Raw genomic sequence first — 22,670 nt, forward strand, 5'->3', positions numbered from 1 at the left:
GTGATGCTAGAGATTAAAGAAACTGAGGAACCACCCTCCCTGCTAAGGACTTTAACAGACTCACAGTCTTTCTGGGTCAGGCAGAGGGAAGAGACACTCCTTTTCTGATAAGTTGTAGCTGTGCCTTTTTGATGGGTTTTCTGGAGGTCACTCAGCTGAAGTCTATCATCAGCTCATTTCTAGTTTGCCTTTAAAAAAAAGGTTAAAAACAGTTTAGTGGGTCCCCCCCTTTTTAAGCAAAATGGATACCTGGATGTTGAGACAGGCTAAATACAGTTTGGGGAACTTCAGTGCCATATGATAATGTGTGAGATGGTAAAGGGACACAGTCATTCCTTGCCCTTCCATTTTTCCACTCATGACTTGTATGCTGAGGAGGGAAGAAGGTAGTGTAAGAACTGTTCTGTTGATTGCACATTGCAGCAGGACATGGGAGAGCAGGGGAGTCCTTGGGAAGCAAGAGGAGAGTTGTTAATTTTTTAAATTGTTTTTGAATTACACTGAAGTTTGTAACGACTCTGTTACAACACTTATGAGAAAACATATGTACCTACATTGATATTTGTAAACACAAGTGGCAATATTAATATTTTCATGTTGTCTATATAAGGCTGATTCCATGTGAATTCAGATGGAACAATACCAACTTCTTAATCATAAGGAACACTTTAAACCACTGTTAAATCAGTGCTAAAAAGTTATAGATGCACACATTACATCCGAATACTGAAACTGTCAGTCTTGATTCCATGTATTATACAGGGCTGATGTAGTCTCAGCCAAGAAGATATAGCTGTGTGTTTCCGAGATCTGAATTCAAGCCCTTGTGGGCCAGAGGAAATAGCCCTACTCTCCTGATATGAGAGAGATCTCCAAATTAGCAGTCTTACCAGAGAGGGCTAAGCTAGTAGACTTTGCGAGCATGGGGGTGAGCTGAGTAGATCTCATTGATCTGCTAGATCAGGGCAGGATCTTTGTGATCAGTACATCACCAGCACGGTGACTCTTTTCACTACTTGTGCACAGCACAAAAATAGACTGTAGCTCTTGCATTTATCCTTGCAGTTTTTCATTAGCAAGCGAGTGTTCCCACTGTCCAATTTCTGATACCCAATCTTAGAGACTGGTTTCTCTCCCATTATACAGCATTTATATAGGATTAATCTGGTACAGAAAGATCAAAGGTTTTTACAACCTCTTGTAGATTCCTGAACACACTGGCAACATAGGTTATGGATGATTTTCCTGAATTCTTCTTCTAAAATTAGTAACTTAAATTTTAACTTACATCTCATTTTGATGCTTGAAGAAACTACTACATGCCCGTCCACAAGAAAAAGGATATTCTCAGAAGGAGCAGCTTCTCTCCAAGAAGTTGGGAGACCAAAAAACTACCTGCAGCTCTGTTTGTGGGGAAATGAACAAAAAGATCTGTAGATCTGGCTGAACTGTAAAACTGCTAGGAATTCTTTTTAAGGGGTCTTAAGTAACTTTTGTCTTATTAAGAATTCTTTTGAAAGTTCTTAAATAAAATTTTCAGCCAGATCCAGACATGACATAATGCCTTTGTTAGTTTCGGCAAGCCATTTCTTAACTTTGCTATAAAGGAGCATAATTTGGTGCACACTGCTTCAGAGGCTTAAATTGCATTCCTGATATTTTTTAATAAGTTTTAAATCCGTTTACCAAGTATTGCACAGTAGAGAACAGTGATGTCAAAAAAAGTGAGATATGATTTGCCTCTTGATGATTAAATTTTATTATATCTGGCACACTTTGGAAAATAATTTCTTCACTGCTAAGAGGTAAGAAAACATAGAAAAGCTCCTGTACCTGGATCACAATCTTCCTATTGAAAATGGGAGTTTGTCCCTGACAATCTGAGTCACTAAAAGGGTGGAGATGTCTTCATATGTTTCTAAAGAGCACATGGCTTTCAGTTTGATATGTATTTTTCTGTACCTCACCGGACAGGGACAGATGAAATTTTTTGTAGAAACTCAGCCCTTCATCAGGTCACCAAATGGAAAGCAGAACACATGCTTTTATGAAGCAGAAAGATGAGTCTTAAGCATGGCTTTTTTAAGGACTGGAACAGTCCATTGGACAGCTGGGGCCTGACAAGGTGTGAGGTCTGTAACTTCCTCCGACAATATATAAAATCAATTGCCGAACTGACAAAATGTAGCATTCCTGCCCTGATTCTACCATCATTACTTACACTGAGTTGCATTTTACTATTTACATCCTCCACAGGGTGAATGCAGCAAAAGTTCTTAGTCATTGTAAGTATTGGGAGCTGTATCTAGTATCTAAACACTAAATTTATATCAATATCATCTTCAAATACTCTGTAGGATGCTTCCACAGAGAAAGTAAAATGTCTGTGTCTTTCTCTTTAAGAATGCAATAAGAATACAAAATCAGATCCGACACATAGAGCTTTTTTTCATATCTAAATAAAGATTCTTTAGCCTTTTTGACAGCCAGCCTTAAATTACATTAAAGACAAGGATGGAAAACTCTTAGATCTTTTTGGGATGGAGACAAGTCAGAATGACTTCTAGAAGATAAGCTAGTCCAAGAGACTACTCTGCCAATTTATTCTGCCAGAAATCTGGAGTAGACCACCAAAAGTTGTTAAAGCTCACACTTTATTTGAACACAGAAAAGAGAAAGATCAAATGCCCTGAAAGGGACTGTTAAGGAAATTGAATAATCATGGGGTAGTAGAGTGCAGTCACAAATTGGACTCTGTCTACAGAGACAGACAAAAATAGAAATAGGTGGCTAATTGCCAAGATTGGTGACTGACAGCATGATAGCAAACAAAATTCAGCCTTGGCAAAGGACACATCATTGGACTATGTAAACTGAAAAGTTCATGCACATTACAAGGTTCTGGATGAACTGATTAGTTGTAGCTAGAAATATGTATACAGTTATATATATACACATGCATACACACACTTCTATATTTTAACTTCCTATCCATCACAGTACTCTGTAGTTTCCATGATGCTGTTGCCCTATCCAAAGATCAGTCTTAATTCTGAATGGTGTTATCGTCTTGTTTCTGTTTCTCATTCCTATAAAATTCTTCATCCTTCTAGTAGGGGGAAGTCTCAGACCCATTTATAATTGCTTCTACCCTAAATGCCAAGGCATGAGGGGAATGTGACAATCATCCAAAGCTGAACATATATATTTGTATTCTTTTCTGCAGGTTTATTAAATAAGTATCATAGAAACAGTGTGCAATATTTTTTGTCACAGTTCTCCACTTCCATTAATTGTAAGTACAAATTTTTTTATTAATTTGGCTTTGTCCTTCATAGGATTTTAATGTCCATTAACATGCAAACAAAGTGCACTGGATATTATCCATCTTCCTTGATGTAACTCTCATGAACACACTGGAGCTACATGAAGAATCATTTTGCTGTCTTCTATCTTAGAAATATATGTCAACACTTCTAGTCTAGTCTAGTCTAGTCTAGTCTATAAATCTAAGTGCAAAACTAACTCTCTGTTGTATTCACAAATGTGGAAACAACCACAGTTTGTACTGTTCAGGGAAATCTCAATGTGATTGTGTCAGATATTTGGGATAAGACCATATCAAGAAGATGTTGAAGGACCCTTTTTCTCTGACCTAAATAACAGACTTAGGAGGAAAAGTGTTAAATGAATGATATCAAACAAGTACTTCAGAAATGCCCCTTGGAAGATGCTGTAGCCCTAATATTGAGACAATTTTGGTAATCCATTCACTTTTCTTTTCCTGTTTGCTGAGGTCACTCACCATCTGCTTGAACTACTTGGCTATGTGGCTTTACAAGTCAGCTTGTTTCTCAGTTCAGGAGGAAAAAATATCCTTTAAAGTTACCAGAGCAACCAGCTCTGAATTGCAGAACATTGTCTAGGTAAGACAGATAGTCTTTATTTATATTCTTTCTATTTTTATAAAACAACGTATCTTCTAAAATGTGGAGCTATTTTCTCTCATTAATTATGTATAATTTTAAATTTATTTTAACTAGCATAAAAAAGAAGAGAAGTGAGACTGTTGGCACAACCAAAAGCAGGGTCCAGAATATCCAAACATACACTCTGTGGAAGAGGTAGGACTGCAATTTGCATTAATTAAACATGCATCTATGGCTGCCTTGTCAACTAGTCTTGATCACCCTTCTCCTGGCTCATACTGTGTGAATCCTGCTCTTTTCAGCCCCGTGTCTCTTCCCAGCTCATCACTTTTGCTGCACAACCCCTCCACCAACGCACCCCTGCCCTTTTCCCCCCTGCCCCAGGTGTTTCCTGGTCCCTCTACCATCTTAGGGTTCTTATTCAAGTCCTGGCTTCTTGTCCCATCCCTTTGCTCAGCCAGCTGTGAATGCCTTCCCCCTCCAACATGTTAAAACTCCCCCCTAGTCCTTTTCCTTCCCTTCTTCCCACAGCTGAAAAACTCACTTTTACCCTTTTCCCACCTCACTCAATCACCTGAACGGCCCTTGCCCCACAGCATCTTTGGGTCTGAGCTGACAATTAAAATCCATCTTCCAACTGATTGTTTTCCTCCATTCCTTCCTAATCTCTCTTTCCGTTCACATGATCCCAGCCCCTGCTTTGTCCTCTGCTTCTCTTTCCCTTTCCATTCTTTCTAGTCTCCATATGACAATCTACTCTCTTTCTTATGCCCAGCCTAGCTTTTATTCCTTCTGCTAGCCTCTGGCCTAAAAAAGAAGACATCCTTCCCCTGAAATCTTCCCAGAGAGCTTCAGTGAGAAGAGGAACCTGAAGATGTGTAGTCCATTAAAATCTGGTGGAGAGAAGAAGAGATAAAGGAAACAAACCAACAAGAACACTGAAAAGATGTTCAGTTTGCATATATTTTTAATCAATTTTGAATTATATTTCTCTTGAAAGGGAAAATGTATCATAAAATGGAGCAAAGTTTATAACTTCAGGATGTGGAAAAGTCTGACACCAATTAACCATGTCTAAGTCTGGCTAAGATGAATGGTTGTCTTTGCCTAAAGCAACAATTTGCAGTCTTGTGGTACAAAAGTCATAGGCAGTAAGTGGGAGAAGACACTTTACCTAAGGACTGTTTGCTTTTTCTTAAATATGTATGAAGCTTTATATTGTTCTTCATGGTACATGTTCTTTCCTTTTCAGGGCATAAGTGTGAAAAACTGAAGCAAATTTATGGTATAATGCTAGGGCAGCACAGAGTGGTGGTGTGATGGCAACAGCAGGAAGCTCTAACAGCCAGTGCTGCTTGAATGGAGCAGAAATAGAGGGCAGAACAAGAAATAGTGCACCAAGGTCTCCTGGGTGCCTTAAGAAAGCAGCCTTTCCTCTAAACCCTCCTCATTTTATTTGGATGCCAAATGTGGGTACACCTCTATTTCAGGTCACACATCAGACAAGCCCTACTCAGCCATTCCTCCTCACAGTGCTGAAGCATTACCAGGACTGTAGCCTGTCTCCTGATATACTCCGGAGCACAAGGAACAAGATGCCAACCCAAAAGTCTTGACTTCTTCACTGTCTGCAAGGGGGTTTGAATCTGGTCCTGGGCCAGCATTTTGATGAAGTGATAAACTGAAAAGGTGAGAAACAGATTTCATTGAGTTCTCTTTCTGTATCACCTGGTACTCACACATACCACAGGGTTGGGGCATAGAAGATGTTTCTCTTTGTCAGACTCAAAGAATCTCCATTATCAGAACAAAAGAGATTTTTCTGAACAGTGAGGGGCAGCTGTCAAAAGCAGAAGCAGGTGTGGCTCTGCATAGAGGATTTATTAGCAAATGTGTGGGGTTAGGATCACAGAATAATTAGGCTGGAAAGCACCTCAGAAGGCCTCTCGTCCAACCTCCTGCTCACAGCAGGGTCAGCTTCAAGTTAAACCAGGCTGCTTAGAGTTTCATCCAGCCAGGGCTTGAAAACCTCCAAGCATGGAGATTGGACAACCTCCTTGAGCAGTCTGCTCCATGGCTTGACTTATTGTGCATACAGGTCTCTTTACTGGAGCACCTTGAGAAGAAACCCTTTTTATCTATGCAGCAGGGAGATCAGCCGCCAAGTGATGCTACTCTTACATGAGAACATATAAAACCAGAACGATGACTCTTGGTTTGGATGGGATCAGGACTTTTGGCATCTGGCACCATGCTGAATATCAGCACTTTTCATGCATCTAAATAATTTTCCACTCCGGGCAGGCAGCACATATCTCCAGCTAAACTAAAGAACAGCATTAAATATTATAAAATGCAAACTTGAACAGAAAATATTCTCAGTTTCAGTGCCTTCCACATTCTTCTGCCATATCTCTGGGCTTGAGTTTTTAAATGATAGGTGACTTCTGAACTTTCCCGTTCTACCCCATCCAGGCACAACAAAAGGTAACGAAGGCCAATATATTATGCATGTTTTTGAGAAGTCTAGTGAAAGGTCTTGGAGGAAAAGAGACTGAAATAACAGAGAAATAGACATGAAAATTATGTTGAGGGCTGCTAGAAAAATTGTTTTTGATAGGATCCTGGAAAAATCTAGGTTGGAAGGGACCTCTGGCTGTTGTCTGGTCCAGCCCCTTGGTCAGGACTGTCTTCAGAGTTAGATAAGGTTGTTCAGGGCAACCTCATAAGGACATTGAAATTCTTGGAGCTTTCAGCAGGGTTTTGACGGGGTGATATTTGTCCAATGCTTCAAGTAAAGAGGGACAGCTGTTACTGTCATTGGTTTCAGTGGTGCTGTGTGGCAAGAAAACGAACATCCTAGAGTAAATGGGGGTGGGGTGTAGGAATCAAGAGATACAGCCTCAGTGTCTACACACCAGGAGAAGCCCAGAGTCAAAGGCTGCCCTTTTATCTGCGTGAGGGCATGTACAGACGTAGAGTTAGGACAGGCTAGAAAAAGACTCAGGGGACCAAAAGACTGTTACATGATGAAGCAAACAACTGAAGTTCCTAACAGACTGTGCTTCCTCTGGACATCCATATCATTGTCTTGAAGGTGCTCAGACTCAGTGTTTAAGGAACAGGAATGATTGCTGTGTCTGTGCAGGACTCAGTTTCACCTTTTTACTGTGGAAGACATGGTAAATGAGAAGGAACTTGTTCAATGCAAAGTTTGGCAACCTGCACATGGCACAGTTTGGTTGCAAAAAGCAGAGGAGAGGAAAAGCCCCGATGTCAGACTCCTCAGAGGGAGAGAGTTTGTCCTCTGTCCTTGCCCAAGAAGCATCTTGCTCTAGAAGCCAGTGCTGAGCATCCTGTGGATCTCTGAATCCCCATGAAAAACACTACGTGCTGTGAAAGAGCTTTCCATGGCTCTGCAGTGAGGAGACAGCCTGGTCCGTGCAGGCACAACACATGGCAGGGCTATGTGAAATCAAAAGGATGTTTAGGCAACACACTGCGGACAAGAGCTTGTCACAACAGCATCTGCTATAAACCTCAGGTGTTATTTTCATAGAGACCCAAAGAAATATAACTGACCTAGCCATCATCTGATGTGGTATGAAGTACTGTGACATGGGGATATGTTAGAATGTGTGGGATAATTCCTACAGCAGTCAGCCCTGATCTCCCAGCAGAGCTCACTACCCTCCTGTGGCTGGGTTTGCACAGCAGCGCTTTCTGCACTGGAATCTGATTTTACCCCCTTCTCACCCAGGATAGTTTTCTCTGAGGGAGGATCTGGTCATTCTTTTGCATTTAATTTTATTCACATACGTGTTTCCTTTAATTTCTTGCTTTTTCCTCTTCTATAATTCCTGTCTTCAGGTAATTTAGATCTAATTAAACTCAATTATGCCCATAGTAAAAGGGTTATTTCTTCAAGCTGATCCTTTCTGGCTCCACTTCAGATCTTACAGGGACTGTACATTCACCCACTCATCCACCATTAAAAACGAGGCACCACGCTTCCAAACAAGTTAGTTCTAGCAAACAAAAAAACCTCCATAAATTAACTTAGACCACATTAATTAAAGTACAGCAATTGGAAAATACTGGGGTATTTGCTGTACCACATTTGTTTATTCACCTTAGTGACATCTCATCAGCTTAAAATGCACTAACAGTAAGAAGAAAAAAAAAAGTTAGATGTTTGCTAGAACTGTTTGGGGTTTATTTTGTTGTGGTAGCTTTTGGTACTGAGGACAGGAAGTATAAATTGGTAGCAGTTGCAAAGCTAATTGCACTAAACAATGTAATTGAATAATAATAGTAATAGTGCTGAATGATGCCAGAGTAATTCACTGATGTAGAACAGACACAAATTTAAAGGCAAGATGTAAATAGCATTGGAAGAACTGGACATGTAGAGGGGAGTAAATAATCAAATATAATATAGCAGGTGTCTGAAAACTTAATATGCATAAAACAGAGCAGATAAAATAGAGCAGGTAAAACAGAGTGTGAGAACTATTCAAGGATTAATTCTCATGTTGAGATTTTCCAGAGGAGGTGAGCGAAAGCAGCAGGGAGAGAGAGCTCTGTGCTCAGGTAGAACTGAGGGATCCCCTCTTTCATGGTAATAAAGGAAAGCCATAACCGGGTGATGCTATGCCAGTGAACACGCAGTCTCTGCACAAAGAATTCAGGTTGGCTAGAAAAAGATGAAATGAAACAACTATTATCTAGTTACATCTGACAAACCAACAAAGTTAACTTTTTCTTTCCATCTACTGTTGCTATCTTTCTTCCCAAATATTTGCCATTAAGTGAATTTTTGTGGCCATCTTTAACACTCCTGATAAGGAGAATATCCATATCCACATTCATATCCATTCATTTGTATATGTATCTGACGTACACTTTCTTCAGCTTATGTAGAATTACCCTTTTGAAATCTGGGAGGGTCATAGAGATTAGGTTCATTTTAATGGCAGGGCCAGAGTACTCCTTACATTTTAGATACTGCTGATTGATAGAATAATTCACTAAAAAACCCCAAACCAACTCAAGCTGGTTTTGCTTTTTTTTTTTTTTTTTTGTGATGGCATATTATTCACAAAATTCAGCCTATGGAAGGCTTTTTTCTTTTTTCTAATGCTTCATTGTGACTACTTGCTACCTGCTGATTGTGATTTGCTCTTTGAATTGCATAGAATTTCTGCTTATGATTGGTGACTAGCATTTTTTAAAGATGAGACTAGTGTGTGAAAAATAGTGAATTACTTCCAGCCCTCTCTCAGTGTAAATAATTGTCCATGATAAGCTTAATGAAATGTTTAATAGTCACATAAGCATTTATAAATAAATTGGTGGTCATCTGCCCACTCAGAAAAAAATAATGACTATCACACCATGAAAAACTATGCACAGAATGCAGTATGCTCAATTAAGAGAATATTAGAACAATGGTGTTTGCATTGTCTGAATAGCTCCAAATCCAGAAAATGGAAATCTCCATTTCCAAACTTAAGTTTTCCATCATCGTCTTTCTTTCACAGATGTCCAGTCAACGGGTGGCCTTTAAATTTCAACGTTACATTTTGACAAGAAAATGCAAGGAAAGCTTGTTTTGCAAGTGCTTTTTGCAAGCAAATGTTATAAACAATGTTCTATAGTTTTGCCCAGTGTTAGAAATGCTTTGTCAAAATGCTGCTTCAGTCAAATCTAAGGTTTTATTTTAAGGAAACACTGAAATGTTTAAGCAAACAAGTAGGCCGCTGTTCTAAGAAATGCATTTTCTGGTTTGCAGAGCTGTGCAACAGAATAAGTATTACTCATTATCCTTGATTTATTCATTGCAGTTAGTTATTAGCCAGCTCTATTTAATTTCCTAGCAGGATGCCATTCTGTTTTAAAGGCGTATGTGTGTTATAGCAACCCTTAATTTATTGATCTTTTACAATATAAAAGCTCTATTTGTTGTTGGTTAACAAAGCTGTAATCACACTAAAAATTGTCATTTTATTGGCTTTCATTGAATGCCTTGTGAGTGACATCTTCAATGCAATGTTATCATTAACCTTATTAATGAATCAGACCAACCTATAACTTGGAATAATCTCAAATTTTAAGAGATGTCTTTCTTATTTCACTTCTACAAACAAAGATGACTATAGCACGAGTGCTGTTTGTGTTGTGTGTTGTAAAATTGCTCTGCTGAAAACTCTGTGAATAGCTGGATATTCAAAGGTTTAAAACACTTTTTTTGGTGTTTTGAGTTTTATCAAAATTTCTTGATTTCCTACCACATTTCTTTTAATAAGCTACAGCTAAAAACAACTCGTAATGAATAACTTAAGAAAATATGGTTCTCACTTAATCTCATTTAAAATATCCTTGGGATTTCCAAGGGCCAGAAAAACAGATTAAAAATTCTTTTACAGATCATATGAGATATTGCTTATTAAAGCATGGATTAATTACTTCTCTGTTGATAAATTACTTCTGACACATGTAATTAAAGCAGAAGATTCAATCATTAACTTCAATCGGGGTGAAAGTACACTTAAAAAGAGCAAATTGTAATGCACAAAGGATAATAGCCTAATGGTACACTGCATTTTTTATATTTTAAAATATCTTTTACTGGAAAATGTTTAGAAAAAAAAGTCATTGTATATATCTGATTTTTCATACTTCTAAATCCATAAATCACTAAAACAACATAAAAGGAAAAAAAAATGCTTGCAACATAGATAAAAGAAAGCTTTGGAGGAAGAACTGTTTGACATTGTAATCATGGTATGGTACATATATGTAGCACACATCTATGACGTCCCATAGATGCAAACAGGCTGGTATCTGACACTGCTAGTTATTGTACAAACATGAAGAAGAAGGCAGTCTCTGACTTAGAGAAAGGTTTGTGATATTAATAACTGCATCTCTGTGTGACAGTGTCACACTGCAAGGAGAACAATGCTATACTACCTCAGAGAAGGGCCGATGCCTCTTAGCCTGGTTAAATGCCTCGCTAATGCAAAAATGCAGTGATTTTCAGTGAAATGACTGCCTTGGAGTATCTCACTCACTGACAAATCCTAGTGAAGTGGCTTCTACTTCGAAGTGGCTGGTAAGAACCAACTCTGTGTCCCTTTCAACCCAGATTTCAATGGTGTTACTACATTTCTTTAGGATACTAGTTATCATCTGGATATTGTGCCATTGACTACTACTAGACTTATTACTATTCATTTCAGTAGTCCAGATGATTTTCAATCCACCCAAGAGTCTGTTTGTCCAGTGCACACTTATTTAGCTTCTAGATTATACTCAAAGTATATTATATTTTATTATATAAAGTTCTAAATGCCTCCAAGGATGGAAACTCCACAGCCTCCCTGGGAAACCTGTTGTTGCAGAGGTTCACAAAATCAAATTAGGCAGCTGATAGATTCAAAAATAAACTTTAAATAAACTTTATTTTAACCAAAATTGTTTAGCAGAAAACTAACTAGAAATGAGGTGTCAACACTCTGACAACATCAGTAAACCACAGGTTCAGGATGGTGTATGAGGGATTAACACTGCACAGCCGGCTTTAGAAATGAGGATCCAAAATGTGCACAGTCACTCACCTATGAGATGAGGGCTCTCAACCTCCAGGAGTTTCCTTGGGCAGCGTCCCGACCCAAGGGGAGAGTCCCCGACCACAGACCTGCTGCTCCAAGGAGGACTGACTCCACTTGCCCTCCGGCGGGGCTCCATTTATACCCTAGCCAAATCTGATCTGTGGTCAGTTGTAATTGGCTGAGGGCCGTAACTTTCTTAGGCCTCGCCCGAGGCGTATGCGTGACCATAATGACTGGCCCAAAGCGTGTACGTGATGGTCAGCACTCGCCACCGTAAAGGCGCGAAAGTAAGGGTGCGAAAAGTAAGGACGCAGCGGTCTTAAAGCCCCCGGTCTTTGTCAGGGTGGGTGCACCTGCCACAAGTGTTTGACCACCCTCATTGCAAAGATTTTTTTTTCCCTTGTACCTAACTGGAATTTCTCTTGTCACAACCTGTTTCTGTTGTCTCTCCTCCTTCGTACTGAGGAGCCTTCCCTGCACCTTCCCATCAGGTGGTTGAAGACAGCAATAAAATCTCTCTAGAGCCTTCTCTTCTTAAGGCTGAACAAATCCACTTCTTTCAGCCTCTCCTCATATATCATGATCTTCAGTGCCTTGATCACCTTGATGGCCTCTGCTGGACTCACTCCAGTATGTCTGTGTCTTTCTTGTGCACATTACCCCAGATGTGGTCTCACAGTCACAAAATTGAGAGGAATAATCACTTAGCAGTAACCCTAACCTGTTGCTGCCCTACTGTTAGCTGTCCCTCTCCTCAAAAAGTGCTGATGCACATGGTGATTGGGAACAGGTTTGGCTGTGAAGACTTACAAAAAAGTGTCAGATATCTCAGCCATCTCCATATCATCCTTTACTAAGTAATTTTTGTAGCCTGTCCTTTTTTCCAATTCTCATACTATTTTAATTATATTTTCATTTTATTTCATGAAGAAGGTCTTCTGCCAAATTTTGTGGGTTGCTCCTGCTCTCTCAATAAGGTATTATTTATTTATTTGTTTAAAATCACCCAGCTCTTCTGGGCACCATTCATCTGATGGCAGCTTCCCAAGGGATTCTGTCTAGCAAAGACTTAAAGAAGCCAAGGTCTGTTTTAAGGAAGTCGGAGTCCTACCTCTGCTGCTTATCTTCACAGCTTTCCTCCACATCCTGAACTCAGTCACACCGTGGTCACAGCAGCCCAAATCGCTGTGTGTGACCACACTGCTCAACAGTTATCCCTTGCTTATGAGCAGTGGTCAAACAGAGCATTACCCCTGACTGCCCCCTCTAGCATTTGCATCACGAAAAGCATAGCAACATCCTGGGCTGCTTGCACAATGCTGCATTGCCGTCCCAGTAGACGCCTGGCTTGTGGAAATCCACTGTGACGACCAGAGCCTGCAACTGGGAAACTTCTCCAAGTGGTTTGTGGAAAAGCTTCATCCACTTCATCCTTTACATCACGCACTCTGTAACAGACCCGCAACAGATTGTCCCTAGTATTTCTTTGCCTTCTGTTCTTGACCCTCAGGCTTTCAGCAGGGAAAGTAGGAGATGAATTTGTGTCTCCTTTGTTGATGTCTAATACAGAGAAAGGGAGATAAATGTGAAGCACCATTGGTCAGGCCTGATAGATGTTAATTCTGTGAGAGTTTTGATGTGTTTGAGAGGTGTTTTCCTATTAAATTAGGAATAGTATATATATATAAAGGGGGCTTATAAGAAAGATGGGGACAGACTTTTTAGCAGGGCCTGTTGCGACAGGACAAGGGGGAATGGCTTTAAACTAAAGGGGGGTAGATTTAGACTAGATAGAAGGAAGACATTTTTTATGCTGAGGGTGCTGAAACACTGGCACAGGTTGCCCAGAGAGGTGGTGGATGCCCCATCCCTGGAAACACTCAAGGTCAAGTTGGTCTGGGCTCTGAGCAACCTGATCTAGTTGAAGATGTCCCTGCCCACAGCAGGGGGGTTGGACTAGGTGACGTTTAGAGGTCCCTTCCAACCCAAACTATTCTATGATTCTACGATACAGAGGAGAAAGGTTCTGGCTGTAATGGTGTTTTGAAGTCTAAGCCTACCTATTCCTAAAAGTGTGTGGAGTAAGATAACACTTTTGGAAAGCAAAAGCTGGAACCTGGGCACTAAGGGCAGGAGATTCCCTCTGGCAAGCCGGTGGCAAAGCTGTTAAAAGATCTTCTGTGGGCTAGGAGACAGAAGATGCTGGAAATTGTTTTAATTGTCAGTGCTACCAGCATTATTGCTGAGAACTGGAACATCAGTGTGAAGAATGGCTGGCAGCGAGGCCAGGTCACCCAGGAACCTCTAGTGCAAGTGGTGGAAGGAGGTCAGACCAGAGGGTCCATGGTGGCTTGCTTGAGTCCTTGCTTGCCCCCCAAGGGTTAACAATCCCAGTGGGCGAGTTATGTGCTAGGAGGAAAAAAGCAATTGCTCAAGTTATAATCTCTGTTGTCTATACGAGTGCAGTTTATGATAGATGTCTAACTTTTAAAAGCCAAAATGAGGTGAAATGAATTCCACTTATAAAGGTGAAGTACTTGCCAAAGATCATAGAGAAAACAGGAAATAAAAAGCAACGCATTAATCTAACACAACCTATAATATAGAGGGTGATTGGGATACAGAGCTAAGTACAGCTCTGGCTTCATTTATGGAAATGAAGTTGCATCCACTTATATTAGAACTGATTATAGCTCCCACTGTCTAGATTAAACAGCCCCCAGGATACATACCTAATGTGTCCAAAGTTCAGATTCACTCAGCCTTTCCTGACATTGGAAATAGCAATTTGAGGCTTCAATTCTTTCTGTCCTTCTTCATTCACAATAGCCAGCTTCTAATTACATTTTTTATTCAAGCAGCAGGCCAGTGACTCTATTACGTCTGAAGGATTTTTCCTTTTTTTTTTTTCAAGGAAGTAGTAAAGAGATCTCAAAAAATCTTAAAACTTCTGATTAAAGATATCAGAAGAAGAGTGTGTTCCTTAAATCTACATCTCAGCCTGTTTTTGGTACCATAATCATCAGACATTTATTCAGGTAGACCTTTTCTATGTACCTGTTGCTACTCAAACAGTTTGGAAGAGATTCATGTAATTATTTTCTTGAGAGAAATTAAAAATATTCTTAATATTCTGAAAATATTCTTATTAACAGTGTTTCTTAGGTGTCCTGGTTTCGGCAGGGATAGAGTTAATTTCCTTCCTAGTAGCTGGTACAGTGCTGTGTTTTGGATTTAGGATGAGGACAATGTTGATAACACACCGATGTTTTAGTTGTTGCTAGGTAATGCTTACACTAGTCAAGGACTTTTCAGCTTCCCATGCTCTACGGACTGAGAAGACTGGAGGTGCACAAGAAGCTGGGAGGGGGCACAGCCAAACTGGCCAAAGGGACATTCCATACCATGTGACGTCATGCTCAGTACATAAACTGGGGAAAGCTGGCTGGGGGGGCTGCTGCTCGGGGACTGGCTGGGCATCAGTTGGTGGGTGGTGAGCAACTGCACTGTGCATCACTTGCTTTGTGTATTATTATTATTATTATTATTATTATTATTATTATTATTATTATTACTACATTATTATTATTGTTGTTGTTGTTATTATTTTATTTCAATTATTAAACTGTTTTTATCTCAACCCACGAGTTTTTCTCACTTCTACTCTTCCAATTCTCTCCTCCATCCCACCGGGGGCGGGGGGGGGGGGGGTGATCGAGCGGCTATGTGGTACTCAGTTGCCGACTGAGGTTAAACCACGACATTAGGGTAAACAGCAAGCACCTAGCAGGATGTGTAAGAAAACCACACCATAAGAATTCACTTTTGTTTTGAGACTTCCTAGCTAAGTGATTGACACAAAATACATTTCCTGATTATATTTTTCTTAATTTTGGTAGAATGCTTTGGAATAAAATACATGGATTGGGGAACCAACAAGGAGAAGAAATTACTTTCAAAAAACTATCTTCATGCTTAATTGTTCGTTACTTCACCATCTATTAGTGAAGAATAGTGGAATGATGGTGCAGCGTCAGACAAAAGTTCCTTTTGACCTTGCTCTTTATCTCAAATGGTGGAGAGTCATAGGATGACAGGATCACAGGATAATTCAGGCTGGAAGGGACCTCAGGAGGTCTCTGGTCCAACTTCCTGCTCACAGCAGGTCAGCTCTGAGGTCAGACCGGGCTGCTCAGGGCTTCATCCAGTCAGGGCTTGAAAACCTCCAAGGATGAAGAGTGCAAAACCTGCGCCTCTGCCTGACAGTCCTCTTGGGGAAAAAGTTTCTCCTTATATCGAGGGTCAACCTCTCCTGCTTCAGTTAATGCTTATTGTCCCTTGTCCTCCCACCCTGCACGCTGTGATGAGCCCAGCTGCATGTCCTTGATGACCTCTACATAGGCATTAGTGGCTGCTGTTATGTTCCCCTCAAATCCATCTCTGTTCCAAGCTATGCAAGTCCAGCTCCCCCAGCCTCTCCTCAGAGGGCAACTGCTCCAGCCTTCACCATCTTGGTGTCCCAGTAGGAAAATAAAAAGAAGAAAGACCTGAAGAAAAAAAAATTTTTTTTTTTTCCTAGCTTTCATTGCAGTGTGTATTTTTCTTTTGGTCAGCTTGCCTATCCAGTTTCTTACCCATCCAGTTACCAGCTCAGCCTGACTGTGGTGTTCAAACATGGATACTAGAACATTGTGGGAGACAGTACTGAAAATCTTGCCAAAGTCGAGGCGAATGGCATCCCCTGCTCTCTCCTTGTTCACAGATCCAGCCATGTTCTTGTAGAAGACAATCAAGTTGGTCAGACATGATTTATCCTGGGAAAGCCATGCTGACTTTTCCCAGTCACCTTCCTCTCCTCTCTGTTCTCAGAAATGTGCTCTAAGGGGACAGAAATTTGTACTCAGGGAAAAATGCAGAGCTGGGGAATGCAAGAAGTCATACCTACCCTTGTATGCATTCCAGCACACTTCAGGTTAGACACTTCCCGTATCAAAATCTGTATCTTTGTATTAATGACCTTTAAAGTATGTTTTCTCCCAGTAATGCCTCTAGTAACTTTTTCCAACCTAATTGAAGAGGTAACATCTCCAACAACCTATGACAGTGAGTGTCACACTTTAATTTCACACTCTGTGAAGATGTAGATGCCTCATCTTTGGGGTTGACAGACTTCTGATCATCAGTCTTCTCTGTATATTCAGTGGAGAGAAGTAGGTTCCTAAGTAGGAGGAAAAGGCATGGGTTTTTTTTTTCCAACAGACTCATTTATTTTAAACTGCTTGCTTGGAAAAGTAAATAAAAATCTCATTTTTTGAGATGGAGAGAACATGGGATCAAGGACTTGTACCGAATGAAAAAGCAGTTCCTTCCCCTGCCCAGTGACCTTTGTCTGTATTTATCAACTTACTCAGGAATCATAATCATTTTTATTGCCATTTAGTTTTTCTTCAGAGTGGAAACACTTCATTATAATTATTTCACTTATAGATACAGTTTGCCCAGGGAGAGGTCAGGGAGTTGGAAGTGCAGGCTGAACGTCTGGCTAAGCACAATAAATGCAGCTACTGAGCAGGTTCCATGAGATCCCCAAATCACACTGTTAGATAATGTCTCTTCTTATGGTAACTCAGATGCATCTTTGTTGTAGGATACCTCCTTTCCAAGGACTTTACAAATACTAAATGCAAACTTCTGTGTTCAGCTCCTGCCATTCAAGATGAGATCCATAATTTGGTCATAACCACTTAATACACCGTTATTAGTATAATCTGGACTAGAGCTAACATGCAGAATTTCACTTGAGACAACAGCAGCTTTAGTCACATACCCTTAGACTGTGCTTCAGAGCATATTCCACAGCCAATTTCTGTGTGTACATTAAAATAACTACTTGAATAACCATTAATTTATACACAGCTGTCAACTTCATTTTTCCCACCATAGGAAGGTGTGACATACTGAAGACTGAGTCATTTTTAATATCATAAGGGGTGGATGAGCGCTTTAATGTGTTCATTTTTTATACTTAGCTTTAATTTCATCTAGGCCCAGTGCTTTGAAATTTGCATGGGAGTTAACAGTATTGCTGCTTCACTGTTGACCCTGGTCACTTCCATAAACATTTCTGGGAATGGTCGAGCTCCTGTACCTGTTCAGTATTCATCGCTGAGACTTTATTTGTGATTGAACATGCCCTCTTTCAAGTTAGATCCCCCAAAATCTGTCTCTGAAGGCAGGAGACATCTAATATTTGTACTTCATGAGAAAATAAGATGTACTGCTGTCAAAATAAAGATATTTATATAGCATTTAATGATGACATCTGTTCAGGCAGATGTGTGTGTATGTCTGTAATATGGCTGGATTTCATACATATAAATGGATAGTTGAAGCGGTACTGCATTCTTTTTAAAAAGAAACCTTCTTTATATAGAAAGAAGGTATGTCCATATGAATAAGTATTTTTTAAATATTTAGATAGAAAATATCCTGCTGCTGTTTTATGAGAAAAATCAGCAGCTAATCTTGAAGCATCTCATCTGAAATATCTGGACAGGGTGCACTTGCAAACACAAGGTTTTCATTTCTAATTATAGAGTGCAGCCAGGAATAACAAGATTTAAGGAAACTGTTGCAGTTTAAGCAGCCATTACAGATACATTTTTAAGGTGGCAACTATAAACTCCAATTACTGTGTAATACGTAGTTGCTTTATATAATATAAGAATACAAAAGATAATATACTTGAGGGAAACTGAATGAATGTAAACCAACTATACCTCTGAGAAAAATATTCAACTGAGAAGAAAGAATTAATGAACCTGGTAGCTGAGGTACCAAATAAGTGACACCTGAAATAGGTCATTCCTTATAACTCAGTGCCCTTCCAAATACTTTTGTACTTAAGTGCTACTTTTTCTTGTGAATTTTAAAATATCATTAACCTACAGGAGACTGCAAAAATGTTTGTGACATGGATGTTATGTTTAAATAGAACTTGGAAAAAATTACAGTATCACAATACTGTTGGTGTAGAAACTTGAAACTCTTAACTGCAGAGTAGTGGAAGAAAATTATAGACTCATAGAATCATTGAGGTTGGAAAAGACCTCTAAGACCATCGAGTCCAACCGTCGACCCAACACCACCATGCCCACTAAACCATGTCCCTAAGTGCCTCATCTACTCGTCTTTTAAATACCTCCAGGGATGGGGACTCCACCACTTCCCTGGGCAGCCTGTTCCAATGTTTCACCACTCTTTCAGTAAAGAAATTTTTCCTCACGTCCAATCTAAACCTCCCCTGGTGCAACTTGAGGCCATTTCCTCTCATCCTATCACTAGTTACTTGGGAGAAGAGACCAACACCCAATTACATTATAATTCACCTTGAGTAGTAAGTTGAATGAAGTTTCTATCCTGCTTTGAGTGAAGGGAATAATAAAATTGCAGTTGACTTCCTTGGGGACAGGATTGGGCCCTGTCAGGCTAAGGATGATAAATCAAAATAATATCTCAGCAGCAGATGGTTGCAACAGATGATTGAATAAGCACTATGTTTAATTTTCATGAAATAACTTTTTTTTAAATGTACAACTTCTCAAGAAATTAAATCTGACTCAGATGAATTCTAAAATGTGCTATATTTTCATTATGGTATGTAGGGGGCAATTTTACTTGCCAAATTAATCTCTGTAACAATAATATTGTACAACAGTAACATGATATATATATTCATTCAAATTCAGAAAAAAATAATGTTGCTGTGTGTAAGAAGAATGCAATAGAAATAAGGAAAGAAAGGACAAAGAGACAGTAGGAAGAGTTTTTTAAAAAAATAGCCACTCTCCCTCTAGGACTCTTGACTCACACTACAAAGGCATTTAGGTACCTATTCCCTGTGAAACTGGGGGAGTTCGCCTTCTAAAAATGGTGAAGCACCTACATACCTCTGCGGATACGTCTCCCACACACAGCTGAGTGGGGTGTTATGTATAAGACAGAGCACTGAAACATAATGGATGTTTTGACTGATCTTGTCAACACACATTATAGACGGTAACAATTGCACGCATCCCTATGGCTACTACATATGCAGCTGGGATTTCCCAGCTAGATAAAAGTGTGAAGCACTCTGAGGGCACAGGCAGGGAGCCTGATCTGTCCTGGAGGCATACAACAACATTCAGCAGAAAAATAATCCGTGCATCTACAGCTATCTACCAGACATCCAACAGCTCCAGCCAGGTGTTCCCCAGCGGTTCTGGAAGGGCTTGCAGGTACTTGTGCACCCTGGGGAAGGTGTCAAGGGTCTTCACTTCCTTCTGAACAAGTCTAGTAGTGTTTTATTACTACAACCCTGTAGTAGTGTGCCATAATGACTACTTAGGCTTGCATAAAAGCTGTGTTTACACTATGTGAATAAAATAACAAGGCATTGCCTGCCCTCTGCCTTAAGCATGGCTTGCACTCACACAGCCAACATTGTACACCCAGCTAGGGTGGCCTCACTGAGTGCATCTCAGTGACTTTCAAAATAAATATGCACTGCAGATGTCCCTGCTGCCCCCCTTCGGACTGTTGAAATGTCAGTATCCACCAGTCTGTTGGGGGAAATCAGTTTGCTCAGGCCAAACGCATGCAAGGGAGAGTGCTAAAGATTTAACAGCACACTCAGTCATATAACATGCTTGAGCCCAGGGCCGGACTCTCTTCAGTTTACTTACAGCCAAAGATGCCATAAATCTGTTCAAATATGTCAGGAAAAGGATGAACACAAGTTAATCTAGGAAATCACACTCGTCATTAGCTAGGAAAGATCCTCTTTTTCAAAGTGTTAAATTCATTTAACACCAGGACTCCAAGAACAAAAAGGATTGCCAGATTTATAATCTCTTCCCTAGATAAAGCAAACGAGATATCGTAAGTTTATTATTGGAGCAGATTTATGCACATAAACTCGGTGTCTGAAAACTGTGCTTATGGCTGAAAGAAGTCGTTCACCAAATTTTGTGCAAGAATGAGCTGTGCCTTTTAAAAGGCAGTATAATAAATTATTGGGACAACTCATCAGCCACTGTGGGGTGTTTTTAGTTACTGGAAGACTTGAAAGCAACACAGGACAGCTGTCTAAAAGCAAGCATTATCTCAACCAAGGACTCTGGGCTGAATTCAGGAGTTACTGGATAAAATTCTGAGTCACGTAAAAGATCAGAGAATTCAATGGTGGACACAAGGCCACCCCAACAAGGAGGGGCAGGTCTACCTGGGCGCATACTTCAGGATCTCTTCTTTCTCTCTAGAATGTCCCAGATGAACAGACAACCAATGTTGAAATGCCTGCCCATGGGTAGATGCCTTATTTCAGGTTCTTGATGCACAGCAGCCATTCTTCTATGATTTTTGGACATTTTTATTTTCAGAACTACTCCTCCAGCTGAGCTGTCTGATGCCTGACATCCTGGAAAATGCATTGGAAATTCTGAAAAACTTGCTGGAGACAGCAGTAGTAATAGTGGTCTGAGGATTAAAGATGCTATAGTTTTCCCTGCCCTCCGAGTGCTAAGCAGTTGCCATGTCTTAGTTTGGGAGCAGCTGGATCGCAACAGTCTCTGATCTAGGGGTTGCTGTTCAGCCAGATGTTTGCAATGTCCTTTGGGACCATCAGGGTGAAAAATGAAGTATAATCATCAGCTATTATAAATAGCAATGGACTCAAAGAGGCTCACAGACTCTGCACAGTTTGTGCAGCATTCACAGAAATCTGGCTTTGCATTTGCTATGCAAACAGCAGAACAAGTCTGAGAGCGGACCACCTCCCGCACAGCTCTTGTAACAGTCCAGGTGCCCTGAAAGGTGATGGGAATTTTTCCAGTCACTTCACAGAAAGTTGGACAGGATCCAGATAAGGCAGAAGAGGACTCTATCAGTTCTTTCCTACTTAGCGTCATCCTGTGAAAGGTATATGCCAGGAAGGGATAAATCATCTGAGTAATTTTCCATATCAATTTCAAGTAAACAGAGCTTAAACGGTTACAGAGAAACTATGAGTTTACAATGGACAACAGTCCATGAAAGAACGGTAAGTTAAAAAGGCAAATTAAAGGAAAGAAAATTGTTTTCTGCACCAAAGAATCTCAGACCGTATCTAATTTTGTGGTAACTTAAGGATCTTCTCTGAAACACATATCAGTATCACCACAGAAATAATCTTCCTGTGGCATATATGGAGACTGATTTAGTTTAAAAGGACTATGCACTTTGGACGGAAAAGCAAAAGCTTAAATTCCATCATCAGCAGTAGCCAGTCACAACACGAACACTTTAATGTTGACTGGTGCTCCTGTGGGAGTTGTTATGACTCCTATGTTCCCTTGATAAATTCTGTTCTCTGAGATGTTCCCAGGGCTTGTGTACATTCTGCTTGTGGCTACACTGATAGCAAAGTCACATTCCTCAACTCTAAAAGCCCAAGAAATATATTGTGTTGTTTCATGAGATTTGTCTGGCTTTGCATTTGAGAGCCAAGGAAGAGGACATGACACGGCCTTTAGCATATAGCCTTCTGCTTATGAGAACATCTTTTTATTTGTATGTTTAAGAAATACACAGCTCCTTTCAGGAAGCACATCTTGCACAACCAACACGACCAGCATGACCAACTTTCTTTGGCCACACATGGGAAAGAGACATCTGAATGATAGCAAGCTGTGACCAGTGCTACTGGGTCTTAAAACAGATATTAGGTGCATAAAACGCACCTTAGTGAAATATAGATACCTTATTCTAACAGGGCAGTCTATAAACACAGCCCCTAGCCTGCTTACATGCCTAAGACACCACTGCTGCCTGTTTTCTCTAGAATTCTTGCACCCAAAGTCCTGTTCCCCTGCCTGCTCAGAGACTTTGTTGTATTGGGTTGATCTGAAAAAATAGGTCCTTATTTTTCTCCTTAGCCAGTCTGGAATTCGCAAACCAAGCAACCCTCACCCGTGTCTCCCGAGGATCCTGATCTTTTACACTTAAATCATACTTAACACACTGATTAGCTAACAACACTGACCTTATTTGCCCACAAATTTAAGAATTACAGAGCCTGCAAAGCCATTAGGGAGATCATGGCTTC

The sequence above is a fragment of the Aptenodytes patagonicus genome, chromosome 1, assembly GCF_965638725.1.
Source record: "Aptenodytes patagonicus chromosome 1, bAptPat1.pri.cur, whole genome shotgun sequence".
NCBI classification, from domain to species: domain Eukaryota; kingdom Metazoa; phylum Chordata; class Aves; order Sphenisciformes; family Spheniscidae; genus Aptenodytes; species Aptenodytes patagonicus.